Genomic DNA, 17,469 nt, shown 5'->3' with positions numbered 1-17,469 from the left:
TTCTTGTGTTGTTTGGGCTTACTATCTTCTCCTTAGTACACTAACTCTTCAGTGGTGACTTCTCTGTCACTCTACTTCACACCTTTAGATTACACTTAGCATAGCTCTTTTGGCTTTTTCACTAATCACTTCAAAAATCTAACATTTTCTCCTTCGACTCTATCTCTTTTTATACTTCCTTCTTGCTTCTCTTAGAATCCCTAATTTATGAATAATTTGAATTCTCGCCCCTATTACTAGCTTGAATTCTCATAGTACTAGTGCACCACTCTCGTCAAATGTAGTGTGTTTGAGTAGGAGTCATAGGTGATGATTTTCTCTTTTTGGAAAAAATCAAATTTGAATTCTCCCTACTACTCCTTGATATACCAACCCTCTTCATGACATGGCAGTTACAGGTATCCTGCTCCATGCTTTCCTTGCTAACTTGGCCAAACTATCTTGTATGGCAACCAGTCAATCTTCTTTTCTTTCCACTAGCATCCTTCTTCCAATTCAAAATTCACTTAGCATAGTTTGCCTAAGTAGATCACCTCTGTTGGGTCCACATTTCTTCTCTTCTCTGATCACCCTTATGAACTAGAGTGACACATCAATGTTCCATATTAGATGTTTCTTCCTACCAATATTACTTTCTATGTTCCTTGACATCAATGAAAAAACATTTGATAACTAAGTCTTTTAGTTTTATTTATTGGTCAGTTTTAAGGTTCAAGAGAGTTATGCCAACAATCTCCCCCTTTGGCATTGATGAAAACTCTTAGCCATTTTTATCATTGTTTTGGTGTCTTGCTTTCTCTTTTGCTTCTTCCTTCAACATCTCCCCCTGAGATTATTCATCTGCATGCTTTAACCATTCTTTGGCTCCTCTCAAATTCTTTTGGTTATGTGTTCCCCCTTTGTTTCTTCTCTTCTTCCTTCTCTCAACTTCTCTCCATTTGGCAACAATGCTAATGGCAACCATCTCTTCTCTTCTTTTATTTTCATCTACTCCCCCTATGGAGTAGTCCCTTGATCTCATCAATCCACCATTAGAGTTCTCTATTTTTGGATCATGGGTTGATGCCTTCATGTTTGTTGTTAGTTTATCTTACCCCTAACCTTTCTGTTAGAAAATCAAAAGTATCCTTTTGAAGAGGCTTTGTAAAGATATCAATTAATTGTTGCTTGGTTGGTACATATTCCAACCTGACCTCTTTTTCTTGCACTTACTCTCTCAAAAAGTGGTACTTTATGGAGATATGTTTTTTCTTTGAGTGCATCACCATATTCTTGGATATGTTGATTGCACTAGTCTTATCACACTTGATAACTATTGTTTCCTCCATTTTTCTCTTGAAATCCTTTGAGCAGTTATTTTATGCAAACAACTCGAGTGCAATTCATTATTGCAACAACATATTATGCTTCACCTTTTGACTATGATATGTAGTTTTTCTTCTTACTATCTCATGCAACCAGTCTTCTTCCAAGAAAGAAGGCAACATTAGTTGTGCTCTTCCTATCATCTATCTTCCTTACCTTGTCAACATCAATAAAGACATTGAGCTCAAAGTTTCCCTTGTAAGGATACATAGGCCATACTCTTCAATATCCTTTAGATATCTAAAGATCCTCTTCACAACTACCATGTGTGATTCATTTGGGTTGGCAAAAAATTAGGCTACTATTCCAATCACTTGTGCTATGTCTGGTCTATTATGCACAACATACTACACTTTACTAATCATGGATCGATAAAGTGTTTCATTACTACAAGGTTTTCATCCTCCTTTGAAGATCCCTCTTCACTATTTAAGAGCTTTCATCCATCTTTGAAGATACTGAATGTATTCACTATTTCCTTCACATATTTTGTCTTCCTATGAAGATCCCCTTGATGAAGAATTTGATTTCTATGATCATGAACATTTTGAATTTTCTCTTCATGGTTTTAGTGAACTCATAACTTACCTTATTATCTCCTCCAAATATAATATCATCAAAAAATATTTCTGCAATCAGCAATCTTTCATTTGTTTCTTACTTCATGTATAAATTGTAGTTGTCACTTGTTCTTACAAACCCAAACTATTTCAGTCCATAGGGGGTTTTTCTTAGTCTACATACTTGATTTTTGCCTCGTTCATTCTCAAATACATCAAGTTGCTCACTATACACTTCCTCTTATCTAGAACATTGTTTAGGAATCCAATCTTTACATCCATCTAGTATGCTTTAAAGTTCTTGTAGGCTGAAAATTCTAGGAGTATTATGAATCCTTCCAATTTGGTCACCCATGAAAAGGCCTCCCTGTAAGCTAGGTCTTCTTCTTATTCATAGCCTTTGAAGACATATCTGACCTTGTTTCTAACTACCTCTCCATCCTTGTTCATCTTATTTTGGAATACCCATTTTGTACCAATGACATTCTTATCTTCTAGTTAGGCGACCAAGGTCCATTAACTTTCTTCAATCATTGTCTTTTAAAGCTTCCCTTGTTACTTTGGGCACCATGTGTGAGAGAAGACACCCTATCTCTCTCACCTTTCTCCTGGTCATCACTACATCATCATTGTGTTCAATTACTTGGTCAGTTGAGTGGTGCCTCCTCACATACTTTAATAGCATTAGCTCGCCTTCAATTGCTTCTACTCTTTCGATCTTTGTGTTGAGTCCCTTTTGCCTGAGCTGGTACAATTCCTTGTACAAGTTTCTCCTCTACTATTATACTCTTTATTGTATCACTAAGTGAGATGTATTCAAATTGCTTGTAGTCTTTTGCTTCCTTTTTGTTGTCTTCATAATTCTTATATGAGAATTCATCCACCTTCACATTGGCATATTCCACAATTTTGTTTGTCTAGAGATTCAAACATACGTATGTTGTACTTTTGGTAGAGTGTCCCAAAAAGATATCCTCAACTCCCTTGGGCTCAAACTTTTCATGGTATTCATCCCTCTTGATAGAATTTTCTTTCGAATAGCTTGAAATAACTAATGGATGGTGTGTCACCAAACCATAGTTCATAGGGAGTCTTCTTTGTTCCCTTCTTCACTTGTGCCCTGGTCAAGGTGTACACAATTGTGCTTACAGCTTCTCTCTAGTAGACCTGTGTAACATTATTTTGAATAATCAATGTTCTAGCATAATCTATGATGGTTATGTTTTTTTTTTGGCAACACCTTTTTGTTGACGTGTCCTAAGAGCTGAATTTTTTCTTGATTCCATGCTCCTCACAGTAACTTTCAAACTCTTGTGAGGTGAACTCACCTCCCTGATCTAATCTCAATCACTCCAATTATCTATTTGTCTCCTTTTCCACATTTTTCTTATAGACTTTGAACATGTGGAAGGCTTCTGACTTCTCCTTTAAGCATCATTGTAGAAAAATCATCAATAAACAACATAAAGTATGCATCACCAGATACATTCTTCATTCTCATGGGACCACACAAGTCAGTATAAACTAGATCTATAACTTGTCCAGAAGTGAGTGACTTGTTGAAGAATCTAGAACTTGCCAACTCTCCTAATTGACAATCTTTACATATAACATTATTAGGTTTGGTAATATGGGGTAAAGCCCTTACACAATTTTTCCTTCCTACTGTAACAAATTCTTTCAAAATTCACATAATATAGCCTTATATGCCACAATAAACTATTATCATTTTTAGCTACCATACAAGTATTGTTAGAAATATTGAGGTAGAAAAGATTATGTCTTCTTTTTTTTCATTTAGCTAAGAGTTTGTATATCTTGTCAAATATTCTACAAGATCCTTTGTTAAATTCAAACCTGTAACCTTTTCCCATTAGCTAGAGAAAACTCAACAAGTTATATTTCAATCCTTCCATTAGATATACATCTTCACAAGTAGTGGATTCATCCAGGGCTACAATACCCTTACTTACCTCTATGCATAATGAGTTGTTGTCGAACTTCACCATTCCTCCATCGTAAGCCTCAACTTCATAGAACTTTCTCCTGGCACCAAATATATGATGTGAGCAACACTTATCTATTATCTTGTTCTTGTGAGCATTGTTACTAATTATCAAGGCTCTATCCGCCCTTTCTTCTCTGATAACAACAAAGGATACTTCATCCTCATCCTTATCATCATCATTGGTTGATTCTTCATCAATCACACCTTCTTCAACAATGTAGCATTGCTTCTTCTCTTTTCCTTTGGAGTTTGGCCACCCTTATTGGTTCCTTTACAATTTTTGTTCTCCCTCTAATTGTTATTCTCCTTCCTGTTAGGTTCTAGGCATCTAGCAACATAATGTCCTACTTGTAGTTAAAATATTTGAAATGAAGCTTACCTTTGTGCTTCCCTTTTCTTTTGACCATTCATTTTGCAAACAAATCTTATAGCTCTTCTTGTTTGACTTTTTTAGCATACAAACTCTCCAGTTCTCTTCTATATCTGGATATATTTGCCTCCTCCTTTTTGCATTGCAATTGGTGCATCTGAGGCTTTGAATGCAATTTTAACCTTGGGTGGTTGACTTTTTTGAAGTTTTTGTGCTCAAATTCAATGAGCTTTCCTGCCAAGGCATCAAGAGATACCTTCATTTGATCTATTTTTCTTAGGTCTTGAATGGATGACACCCTAATTGCATGTTTTGGTTGCATGGTTATGGATATCTTGCTTACACACTCATCTTCTTGTAGTAGGCCTCGAGATGCTCTGATGGCTAGCATGACATCCTTCACCTACTTGCCAAAGGCTTCAATATCTTAACCTTCTTGCATCCTCATGTCATAAAAATTTCCTCTCAAGCTTTCAACTTTAGCCTTTTTAACATGCTTATCACTAGCATAAACAATTTTGAGCTTCCCCCAAATCTTGTGTGTTATCTCTAGGTCTTCAACATCTTTGTACTAAGTGTAGGATAGGGTCCTCGCTAAACATCCATTGTGGTTGTGTGTATATCTTGCTTCTTCAACTGGTTTGGTTTGTGTTGACCAACAAGTTCAACATATTTGACCTCTACATGGGTCCAGTAAGCATCGCCAAGAGTTCTCATATGCAAATGAATCTTTTTGGACCATGAGCTTATAGTTTTCCACTTTAGTGCATCTCTCTTTAACATCTTGATCTTTTCCTTGAGTTGTTAAACCCTCTACCTCAGAGGATCTAGTCTTTGATACCGTTGTTGGTCCTACCACATATCAGTATGTTGAGGAGGAGTGAATCAATATATACTCACTAGCTTAAAATTTTCTCTCTCTAAAACAAAGGACATGAAATAGCAACACTTAATATCTCGTGGAAACTAGGCTAGAGTAAAAATCACAATGGATGAGTTAGTCCTCACAAATCTTGCACTCTCCTAAAGTGCACCTAGTCAAGAGCTTATCTGTATTAAAAGATCACAAAGAGGTGGTTAGGTGTCACCCAATTAAGGGATTTTGATAAGATGTCTTAAAGTCTTGCGTTGTTAGGAGTGGTCTCGTTAAAGGAATTATGAACACAAGTTATTGTGTCACCCTGATAGGGGATTTAGTCAAATAACCTATTAGGGTCCACCCTTGAAGGGATTTATTGTTGTAAAGATTAGTAAAAAATGGAGAACGATCTAAAGAAGTAGCTACTACACTTAGCTTGAAACATATCCTTCTTCAACTCTCTTAATTTGTCTAAAACTATGGTATGCATTCTCTCGATTTTGCAACTTCAGACTTTGATCACTTGTGTGCTTGGCTCTCCTTTCTCTTGCACATGATTATGCTTGTGTTGTTTAGGCTTACTAGCTTCTCCTCGGCACATTAAATCTTTAGAAGTGATATCTTTGTCACTCTCCTTCACACCTTGAGATTACACTTAGCTTGGCTCTTCTGGCCTTTTGGCTAATCACTTTAGCTATCTTACCTTTTCTTTTTTTTACTCTATCTCCTGTTATACTTCCTTGCTTCACTTAGAAGCCCAAATCTATGAATTTAAAAATTGAATTCTCACCCCTACTGCTAGCTTGAGATCTCATAATAGCAGCGTGTCACTCTTATCAGATGTAGCATGTTTGTACAAGAGTCATACGTGTCATGTGTCTTCGATGATTTTCTCTTGTTGGTAACAATTCAAATTTGGATTCTCTCAACTGCTCCTTAATATACTAACTAACCCATTACCATTAAGTGCAATGATGAGTTCACTCCTACCCTCTTAATGACATGGCAGACATGGGTATCATGTTCCATGATTCCCTTGCTAACATGGCTAAACAATCTTTTATGGCCACCATTCGATCTACTTTCATTTTTACTTGGCATCCTTATGGTCATACGAACTTCACTTAGCATACTTTGTCTAAGTGGATCACCTTTTTCAATGCCTCTATTGGGCTTGTATTTCTTTTCTTCTCTAATCACCCTTGTGAACTAGAGTTGCACATCAATGTGCCTTGCTAGTTATTGCTTCCTATCACTCTTAATTTCTTTGTGTATCTTGATACCAATGACAACACCTTTGATAAATGAGTCTACCAATTTGTTTATCGTTCATTATTTAGGGTTGAAGACAGTTATGCCAACAACTACATGGGATTTGGTACCTTTTCCTAAAGGACAGGAACTTACTGGATGTAAATAAGTGTACAAGAAGAAATTTGGTCTAGATGGCAATGTTAAGAAGTATAAGGAACAATTTGGTTGTGAAGGGGTATTCACGGGTAGAGGGAATTGATCATGGAAAAATATTCTCTCCTTTAGCAAAGCTAACATCCATTCTATTCTTGTTATCACTTGCAGTAGCTTATGATTTTGAAGTTGAGCGAATGGATGTGAAGACAATGTTCCTTCGTGGTGATTTGAAGGAGGAAATTACTATGTCACAGCTAGAGCATTTCATTGAGAAATGTAAAGAAAATATTGTTTGTAAGTTAAAGATATCTTTATATGGGTTGAAGCAGTCTCCTAGAATGTGGTATCAAAAGTTTGACACCTATGTGTTGTCCTTGGGATTTCTAATGTCTAAAACAGGTCATAGTGTATATTATAAATCCTAAAATGGTCACATTCTTATCTTAGTCTTGTATGTGGATGATATGTTTATTGGGAATGATAAAAGAATGATTTCATATTTCAAGTCTCAGTTAGCAATATAGTTTGAAACGTAAGATCTAGGTGCAACTGGAGATATTCTTGGGATTGATATCATTAGAAAAAACTTTGGATAAGCCAAAGGAAGTATGTTAACTTTGTGTTGAAGAAATTTAGCTTGCAAACAGTTAGTTGTTCCAATGTTACATGGAATGAAACTTTCCAAGAAGGATTATCCAAACTATCCTATTGAGATGGAGGACATGTCTTGAGTACCTTCTATGAGCATTGTTGGTAGCTTGGTGTAAGTTATAGTCTATACAAAGCCAAACATTGTCAAAGCAGTAGGAGTCCTTAGAGAGTTTATGGCTAATCCTAAAAGAGTGCATTGGGACATGTAGTTAAGAGAGTGTTCAGATATTTGAGGGGCACATCTAAGTATTGCTTATGTTTTCATTGTAATCCTATTGTAGCTAAACATTTTGTCTGCTACATTCATGGATATGTGGATTTAGATTGGGCAGGTGACATATATTTTCATGATGATTAATTGGATGAGCAAGCGACATGTTATAGCTAATTTGACCACTATGAAAGATGAGTACATGGAAGACACTTATGCTTCTAAAGAGGCCATTTGGCTTAAGAGATTGTATTTTGAAATTGGTTTTGATGCTAGACAGATTATTGGTTGTTATGACAACCAAAGTGTTATTTGTTTAGCAAAGAATGCTACTTTCCATGCCACAACAAAGCATATTGATGTATAATATCATTTTGTTCATGATATGGTGGAAGATGGAAAGGTGAAGTTGGGAAAAGTTGCTACTTTGGAGAATGTTGAGGGTGTATTGACAAAACCAATGAGCGTTCAAAAGTTCAAATGATTTGTTGATTCTATGGGCCTTGGGGCCTATTCTATGTTATAGTAACTTATGTAGGGTCTTCATCAAGTAGAAGATTGTTGGGATCAAGTCACTCAACTTTATCATAATTTATATTTTTATTGATGCTTTTTAGAAAGATGTTAAATGAAGATGAAAAATTCCACAAGGATGGCCTTGGAGCAAAAAAATAGTTTGTTTTTCTGTTGATTTATTCTCTTCGCTTTGTTTTTTATGCAAAAGTTCTGCATAAAGAAGTTTCTAAAACAAGAGTTGTGTTATAGCTAGAATCCCCACCATATGCAAAAATTGGAGACTTGTGAATGTTGAATGTATGTCCAATAAAATGTATAAATTATGTTGTAAGCATTTGCATAAGCTAATGACAATATTATAATTCAATGTATCCAAGTTTCTTTTCCTAATGACAATTGTATTACTTAATTATAGTTGTTAAAAGTGTCCATCGTATGCTCATCTAGAGGATTATTTATCTAATGAAGATAAAGACACATATGAATGAAGAACAGACCATGGATGAAATAATGGAAAATACATCACAACTTAACTCTTTAAATATATCCTCATAATTTTTTTTCACTTCTTAAGGCTTCATATTCAAATTGATTAATTAATAGACTTTATTAAATAATAAATTATTAGGATAGATTTTAACTAAGCTTGTACCAAAAGATGTTGAAAAGGTTATGCCAACAGTAAAATATAATTTGAATATCATACACAATACAAAAATCATAAAACGTGAACTATATTTATTAGTGATAATTATTTGTAATGTAAATGAAATAATTTTAAAAAGTTAAATATAAATGAGTGCAAATACATACAAAGCATATATCCAAAAGGACTATGAAATCTACATGCGAAAAAAATTATCTTATAGGATAGACTATCAATAAACATAAAATCCTGTTAGATTAAGATATGATGTTATAATTTCAGTGCATAAAATGTCTAAATAGAATAATTGAGAATAAATTTAGAAACTAGTAATCACACCACCTTAACTAAAATAATATTACATACTCTAGCCAACATGTTCAATCAAATGACTATTAAATAAAATATTTGCATTACTTAAATAGGGCCTATTATAGTGCCATTTATGAATTAAATTGTGCCAAATTAATAAGATTTGGCATAAACATACATAAACTCCATAGTTAATATTCAAGGTGCCATTTTATTTTGTAATTCAAAATAATAGTAGCAAATATTGTGATTGATTAAGGAATCTAAATGTATTATCTCATCTCTCCCAAGCTTGATATGGTAGTTAGTCTTTGTGTAATTAACTTACCATACCATTACCATTTATTCTACTTTTTAATTTTGCCTTCTCTCATTATTGTTGGTGTTATAATATTTTTATATTCACTTTGTAAGATTAGTGAATTAGTTATAAAATTTTATTAATATTTAATATTTCTATTATTTTAATGAAATTATTTAGAAAATCATCGTCTAATTTTTTAGATCATACAATACATTACAATTTAAAATTATAACTAAAATGTTTACATATTATATTTTCTTTAAAATATCTCTAAAAATAAATATTAGAGCAATCAAGAAATTCTACATCAACCTTGAAAATTGTAATACCAAAGATGTTTTCTTTACTGTTTAATATATTATTACTTAATTAAAAGTTTCTAAACATGCCTTTAATGTATTTAATGTATTTATTTAAAATTATTTTATTTACTTGAATTATTTTAATTTTTCATTATGAAACTATTATATTTATTCTATACATGTAATGATCAGCTTTTATTATTAGATGGTGAGCATTTACTTCTTGTCAAAAAATATTTTTTACCATCTATAAATTGTTTTACAACATTTTTTTTTGAAATATTATATTTCTATAATTGTTGTAAAAAATTAGGTTCCATATGGGGCTTTCTAATGAATGGTTCATAAGGCACAAGACTTGGTGAAAGTTTTGCAAATGGGGTTGCAAGCAGAGTGGTTTCAACCATGGAGGAAACTTCTCGTTAAGTGTGTTCAAGTTGGAGTAGTACTAAGATGGGTGACCCTAGTGTTTCACCTATATGAGCATCAGCTAGATCCAATGCATGTTGAATGTTCTATTCATTATCATGAGAGATGGGTTTCGTGAGCCATTACTCATGAAATATGAGTCAATGAGTTTGACTCAAAAACTCAATATCACAATTTAGGTTCATTCAAAATTTTAACCTTTTAATAATATAACATTACACTTCAAATATTAGTCATTATATTTTTACTTTCTTTTTAAAATTGAAGTTCCCTTTAAATTTATAATAGTAAATATTCAAGAAAAAATATTGGCCATGAAAAATTAGGTGGCAATCTACATGAAAATGACTTTTTGTGGCATTTTCATGTGCTTTTCCAAAACTAATAAACATTTGAAATATTATTTAAGTAACTCCTTTTTCATTGGTTAATTTTTATTCTTTCAAAAAAATAATAGAAAAAGTTCCCCAGGAAATATGTACCGACCAATTAGAAAAATGATGAAAATGATAAATATTTCATATAAAAGATTGAAACTATAAAAGCATTATGATAAAAATGTGTATTACATCTTAGCATGATTCTCAAAGTAATGTCTATTATGTGAAGCTGAAAACATTTGTCCTCGTTAGGGCATTTGAAAATTGAACTTTCTTCCACTCGACATTTGAACTCCCACTCCCGCTCAGGGCTGCTATTTCATTTGGTGCTCTGCGCTCTAGCTATGGCCTCTCTTGGCTTTTCCTTGACGGATCCTCTTGATTTTGGGGATGTGTTTTCCAAGTTGGCTTCTTCTGGAGTCCATTCAAGGTTTAGGGTTGCTCCTGTTGTAGGCAAATCTTTTGCGGATGTGGTAGCTTTTGAGGCTACAATCCATGGTTTGGGGATTCTGATTGTGGATCATTCAATCTTGTCCTTGGCTACAAATCCTATCTCGGTTTGCAATCTAATTCATTTAGTTTTGGATGACGTTATCGCTGATGAAATTGCTCAATTGAGGACTTCTCTCGAAGGGCCGCTATCTTCAGATTTCATGAATTTTGGCCTTCACTATAGGCTCTTCATGCTCGGATATCTAAGCACTGGAACCCTTTGATTTCTGAATCTGTCCAGATTTCCCCTATGGCTAGGGGTTTTTTCATAGTAAAATTTGATACTGTTGATGACAAGAGGGCTATTTTATGTAGTTGCTTCAGCTGGGAGGATCGTTACCCTCTATTGGCCAAACCCTGGCACAACGGTTTCAATCTTGCAACAAAATCTTTTTCTCATATGCCTCTTTGGGTTAGACTACCTAATCTTCTCCTTCATCTGTGGTTGGATTCGATTCATGAAGCTATGGGAGATACCATTGGTGACTTCCAAATGGTCCATGGACTCCAAATCATCTGATATCTTACATACTACTTATGCTCGCATCCTGGTGGTGGTGGATATGTCGAAGGGACTACCTTAGAAGATCAAACTTGAGGTCCCTAATGGTTCTTAGATTCAGAATCTAGACTATGAAAGAGTTCCTTTCTGTTGTAGAGTCTACTCCGGGACTGGTCATGTTGCTGTGTGTTGTCCTGTGGAAGTTAGGAAATCAAAGAAAAGACCACCTTGGTGGTCTGGGGCTTTAGTTCAACATTACTTCATCCTTAAAGATGATGCTCTTAAGGATGCCCCCCTATCTATGGATGTTGTTAGTGTCAGCCCTGCATCGGCTAAACCAGATCTTAATCTATTGTTGGATATGGCTGTTGCGATTACCCATCTCTCTACGGTTTGGGTTCCATCGGACAAAGTTTCGGATGTGATCTTGCCTGGTTCTCCAGTTGGGTCAGATGGCGAAGCTTTGGTTTGGGAGAAGGAGGCTTCTCAGGTGGAGGAAGGTTGGACAAAGGTTAAAGGTAAAAAATACAAACAGTCCCAACAGTCCTCAAACTGTCTTCTTAGATCTCACTCATTTAGGAGTAGGAGGTCTTAACTATTTTGAGTTGTAATTGGTGGCAAAAACGTACTATGATATCTGTAGGGCCACCCTGGCCACCTTTTATTAGTCTACTGGTGACATGTTTCTCCTTTTGTTTGTGGTATCTTTTTGTTGGGCTCCATTGAAAATCTTTTGTGTAAAGGGTTAATTTCAGGCACCCTTCAAAACATGTTTTCCTTAATCAAAAACATTTGTCCTCGTCTATACAAGCAAGGCCTAATAATTTATAGATGTGTTGAAATCAAACACTTTAGAAATTATTTTCTTATTTGGCTCTAGTTGTAATGTAACTTTGTTGTTGATAATACGATTAGGTTTGGCTTTAGAGTGGTAGATTTTTTCCCACAAGGGTTTTCCCACGAAAATCTGGTGTTATATATTTATGCACTTAATCTTATTAGTCCCTGCCATTTATGGCAGGGATTATAGTTTTCGAATTACTCTTGTCTATTAGTTCTTGTGTTAGAAACTATAAAATGTACAAAATTTCTTACTTAACATATGGTTAGACAAATTTTTCTTATTAAAATAGAAATTTTGAATTTTTATTTCTCTTTTTCTATTGGCTCTATTCTTTTTTCTAGGGAGTTTTTTCCTTTTCTCCCCTTACAAAATTAGAAAAAAATTAGATGTAATGTTCAAAACATGGCATGCTCTTGAGTTTTAACAGTTGACATTTTGCAAGCAGTTCACGTTATATTTCTATGTAGCCAAATTTTGCATTCATGCACATCAGGGCAGTTGCATGAGAAAAAATGAATATTGATAATAGAAAACAAAGAGAATAGAGTCATCGAACATAGACTACTTGCAAGTCTTGTTGCACCTCTACTTCTGTAGATTGTAGGAGACTCAATATGGGGATTTGGCCTCCAGTAGTGTAGAAGAAGCAGGTTTGTCAATTATTTTGCAATCATAAATTATTTTGTTGTGTTTCTAGAATGTAAATTGTAGACATGAAAAGTGTAATTTAATTTTTTCCTGTAGTGATTATTTAACAAATTAGTTCCATGCTAGAGTTTATTTTCAGAAAAATATTCTTCTTGTTTTGGACTGCTGATATTAAGTCATTTAAATTTATTTTTATGAACACTCTATTAGCATATCTAGATATATTATAGAAATACATACTAGAATTATTAATGAATATTTGGAAGCATGGAAGCCTAAGATAGTATAGGGGTAGACAAATTGTGCTGATTACAAAATATCAAATTTTTCAAATTGGATAGGAGTTTACACCTTTCTCCACTTTTTAAAAATTGAATTATAAAAATTATGCAAGTGTAGCTAAAAAGGACGTCAAGCACAATCCAAGCACACAACATCCTTGGAGGATGATTCTTCAACCATATGTGTTCCATTTGTAGTTTCTAAATGTCCTTTTTATTGCATTTGATGTTGATATTCTACTTCTCATTAGCAAGGATACATCTATTCGTCATCTAGGGAATAATAATGAAATTAATGTCAGACTACTCAAAGTCAAGCCTCATATTTTCATGTTTCAAAATAACCATTAAGATTTGGGCCTCTTGGGCTTTCTTTTTATTGTAAATTTATTGTTATTTCCACTCGGTGCTTACCACGTATAGTTGTGCAAGTCTCTCAGGTTGGATTTATCGCACTTTCAATGAGTGCAAAAGTATTCTTTAGCATATACAATATAATTATCGCATGGGTATCACATAGCTCCCAACATGGCTTTTCATCAAAATCCACATCATTTTGGAGACCTCCATTTGGTAAGTAGTGAATCCCTTTTCAAAAACTTTAATGTAAAAAACAATTTTCTTTTTGTCTATTGTTTTGGATTTTAGTATCTAACACTTTTCTAAATCTAGATAATGCATGACACATACCAATTTGTATTTATGTTGATTTTCTACTAGCCTTCCCTAAAATTTGAGTAATTTTGATGGTAATAGGTTGTTATAGCTTAATCCATATCTTAATTTTTTTCATTTCCCTAAGAAGTTGCACCTCTCTTCTTTCTCTTATAACGTAAAAAATATTGTAATACAATCATTTGGGTTTGTTTCTTTACATTGTTTATTTGGTGGTAACTTACCTTTCTACTAAAAATAAAATAATGATCCTAGTGCAAATTGCTCTTATCTGCAATTTAAAATGTTGCAATTATGATTATATGTAGGCTCACTGTACTTTTGACATTTGCAGCATCTAGTAGGTTCTTTGAGGACATTCGGCTTAAGTCAAATTTGGGTGTACTTGGTGGAATGGGTGATATTGGCTGGTATTGTATCAAAGTAAATTTATGTTCTAATGATTATTATGAAATGCACCCAACTTAGATGGGCCTGAGAAGTATCTATATTATGAAGGTTGCCAAAAAAAATTATTAATTTTTATTCAAAAACTAAAGGATCAAGTTAACCTTAAACAATCAACAAAGGCCCTATTTTGTTTGATCAATTTTTGTACGTTCCTAATAGAGAAATCAATATTTGAGGCCATAAGAATTGATGTTAAGCATAAAATGCCCATAATTTTTTCTCAACTTTGTATAGAATTATTTATTTTATTAAGAAGATGTTTCTTTAAAATTGTAAATTTGTGTTATAATTATATCTATCCACAAATTGTGAGGTCAAGCGTGAAACCTTGATGTAGATTAAATTTTGAGAATTTCTGCTTTGGTATCTTATCTTCTATTGTTACCTAGGATTTCAATTTTAGTGCTCGGAACTGTGGCTTGAGCAATTCAAATATTGTTTTTCTTTGCAAATCCAATAGGAATACAATGAATAAATTTCTTTCACAAGAATCGTATGTAGTCATCCATGTATGGTTAAGCTAAGGATTTAACACAATTCCTTAGTGTATGCAATTGCCAGTAGATCAGTTGACAAGGCAAATGACATTATCTCTACGAACAACAAAGCTCATGGTTGCCTCTTTTTTGGTTCTTCGGTTTCCCTAATAAAGCCTTCCATTAATTACATGTCTAATGCCTCCTCTAGTTACAGACTCTTGTAACATGTTAGTAATTTAGTTTTTTCTTAATTTAATATAATTTCATGTCACAATTAGCTATGAATATTGGTGCTGAAATAATTCTAGTTGTACTTACAATATAGTTAGCATCTCTAGTTCTTCAAAAAAAAATATAGTTTTAAAGATTAGAGTTCCTTTTGTCATTTATTTTATCTATAAAATCCTCGATCTTCTCTCCATCTTACAAACTTATGATACCATTTTTGTTTTCCCAAACTTCATAATGTTACTAAGCTAAGTTTGTAATGGAAAACAATATTTGGTTCGCATTGAAAACACCTTATTCCTACTATGTTAGAGAAGTTCAACATTCACTATACTGTACTCACCAAGAGAGACAATCACTTTTGAAATTCTAATTTTATGCCTAAGTCATTTCTTATTATTGTTACAAGCTTCTATGATGTCACTTTACCTGTTTGTTCAAGGTTGTACATAAATAATGAACATAGACTTTTAGAGAAATCCTTTGAATTGTATTTTAAATTTGACACCACATTTGAGGCCCGGAACATCATTTGGCTCTAGTTTATGTATGATATCATATGAATGCATCGTTGTACATCTGTAGAGTACACATGATTCTTAGGATTTTACGTAGTAATCATGTAATTATGAGGGAGGGAGGGGAGTTCAAAATTTATTAAATCAATCCCATTGTGAAAAATTAAGATACCTTTGCAAGTAACCAAGTCCCGTGGAAGCTAGAATTTTATAGTTCAATACATAAAATTTTCAAACCTCAAAAGAGGATCATGGCTAGTTTTTTAATGATGCAATTATCATTTGACATCATTCAAATGAAATGCAAACTTAGAAAATCGCCAAACAAGTTGACAAGATAAATTTAAAAATGGTATGTTAACTTCAGCCAAATGATGATGCCTCTTGTGAATGCAAAGGAAAGGTGACTTCTACCAATGATGAGAGAAAGTTGAGGCCCAACTAGGAGTATAAAATACCTAAGCCCCAAAATGGGATTTAGGAAAAAGAGATATGCACACCAAAGCTGTTATGCCAACCATAGATAAATATTGTCTCTCACGAAGAAAATAATTGTGCAATTAATTAGGGACAATCTTATACCATAGCAATATCAACATTCAAAATGTTCATGACTTGTGAAATAACTTTGGCCATCCACTCTCTACTTTTTCTTAACAACCCGCAAAAAAATCACATCACTTTTTGTTAGAAAGATCCTTCAAATTAAATAATATACGATGTTAAATCTTGCTAATCAAAGCTTGATGAGAACCCATGATAAACAAAGGATCACAGCATAGTGTATTATACTTAAAATTAACTTAACAAACCATGTATATATTGAACTTAAGAAACTATGTATATAAGTATTACACACTTTCTCTTACTTAAGAAACTAAGTATGTATGTATGTGTTTATGTACTTAACCTTTTTTTTATATGTTTATGTTCTTTATCTTTTATTTGTATGTGTTCATTTAGGTTACAATAGCTTAAGAGTTTGTGAGAAATTTCAGCTTCACCTTTCCTATTAAATATAGGATTTGAAAGAGTTTCCATATTTTGACTTCGGATTTTTCAATAAATGTATGGGTTTCTTGTACCCAATTATGGCTGTATGGGTTTCTTGTACCCAATTATGGCTGAGATCTCAAGCAATCTAAAGCCGAAAACTCCATCTTTCGATTATGGCATTCTAGGGCAACTCCATGAGATGTTACAAATGCCTAGATTCCGAAGGACAATCTTGAATTTGCTAGGCATCAAATGGAAAAATATATATATATATCGCATGAGAAGTTGGTGAAACTTTGATTAAGACATCGGAACTTCAATGGATTATCTTGCCCTGTATGGAAGCATGGGATCACCTAAAAAGCATCTCGCTCTCATCTTCTCAAACATGAACGTCGAGACGCTTCCCTCATTTTCTTTTTCTTATACAACTCTGAAGCCCAAAACCTTCTCTTATTTTTTTAATTTACTTCTTCAAAGAGAAATTCACATTTAGCAGCCAAAAGTTCAGTCTAATAATTTTCCACGCTTAATTTAGGCAGTCAGAGCTGTGTCTCCTTTTGTAAGCTAAGCTTTACACCTAAAAAAATCGAAAAGTTGCAAGTTGCAAGGCAGCGACGTCTTTAAAAGATACCGCAAGAACCCTTCCCCGTACACAATTAAATCTCTCTGCCATCTTCTCAGAAATACAACCCGCTTATACGGCCGTGATCGTGGTCTCTAGGAATCTTCTGCCCTTACCATAGCACGATTAATGCCGCTCATGTGCGTCTAGAGCAATCTTTTAATGCACATTCAAAAACATCAACCCTATTATTTTCTCTGTTAAGGCTGAGCCTTCTTGGGAAAATAAGCCAGGTATAGTTCAAGGATTAAAGCAATTAAAAATAATCAGTCTTTAACAAACATTGGATTTTTACTTATCAATTTTGTCGTTCAAATGTAATCCGTTACGCTTGCAGTTAGTTTTCTATTCTTACTGGTTTTTAACTCATGCTTTTTAGTTCATTACAATAAACTTGTAAGAAAAAAG

This window comes from Cupressus sempervirens, chromosome 11 (assembly GCF_028749045.1).
Source record: "Cupressus sempervirens isolate cs-2001-9-10 chromosome 11, ASM2874904v1, whole genome shotgun sequence".
Taxonomy (NCBI): Eukaryota; Viridiplantae; Streptophyta; class Pinopsida; order Cupressales; family Cupressaceae; genus Cupressus; species Cupressus sempervirens.
The sequence above is the reverse complement of the archived record's forward strand: the minus strand, read 5'-3'. Positions refer to the sequence as shown.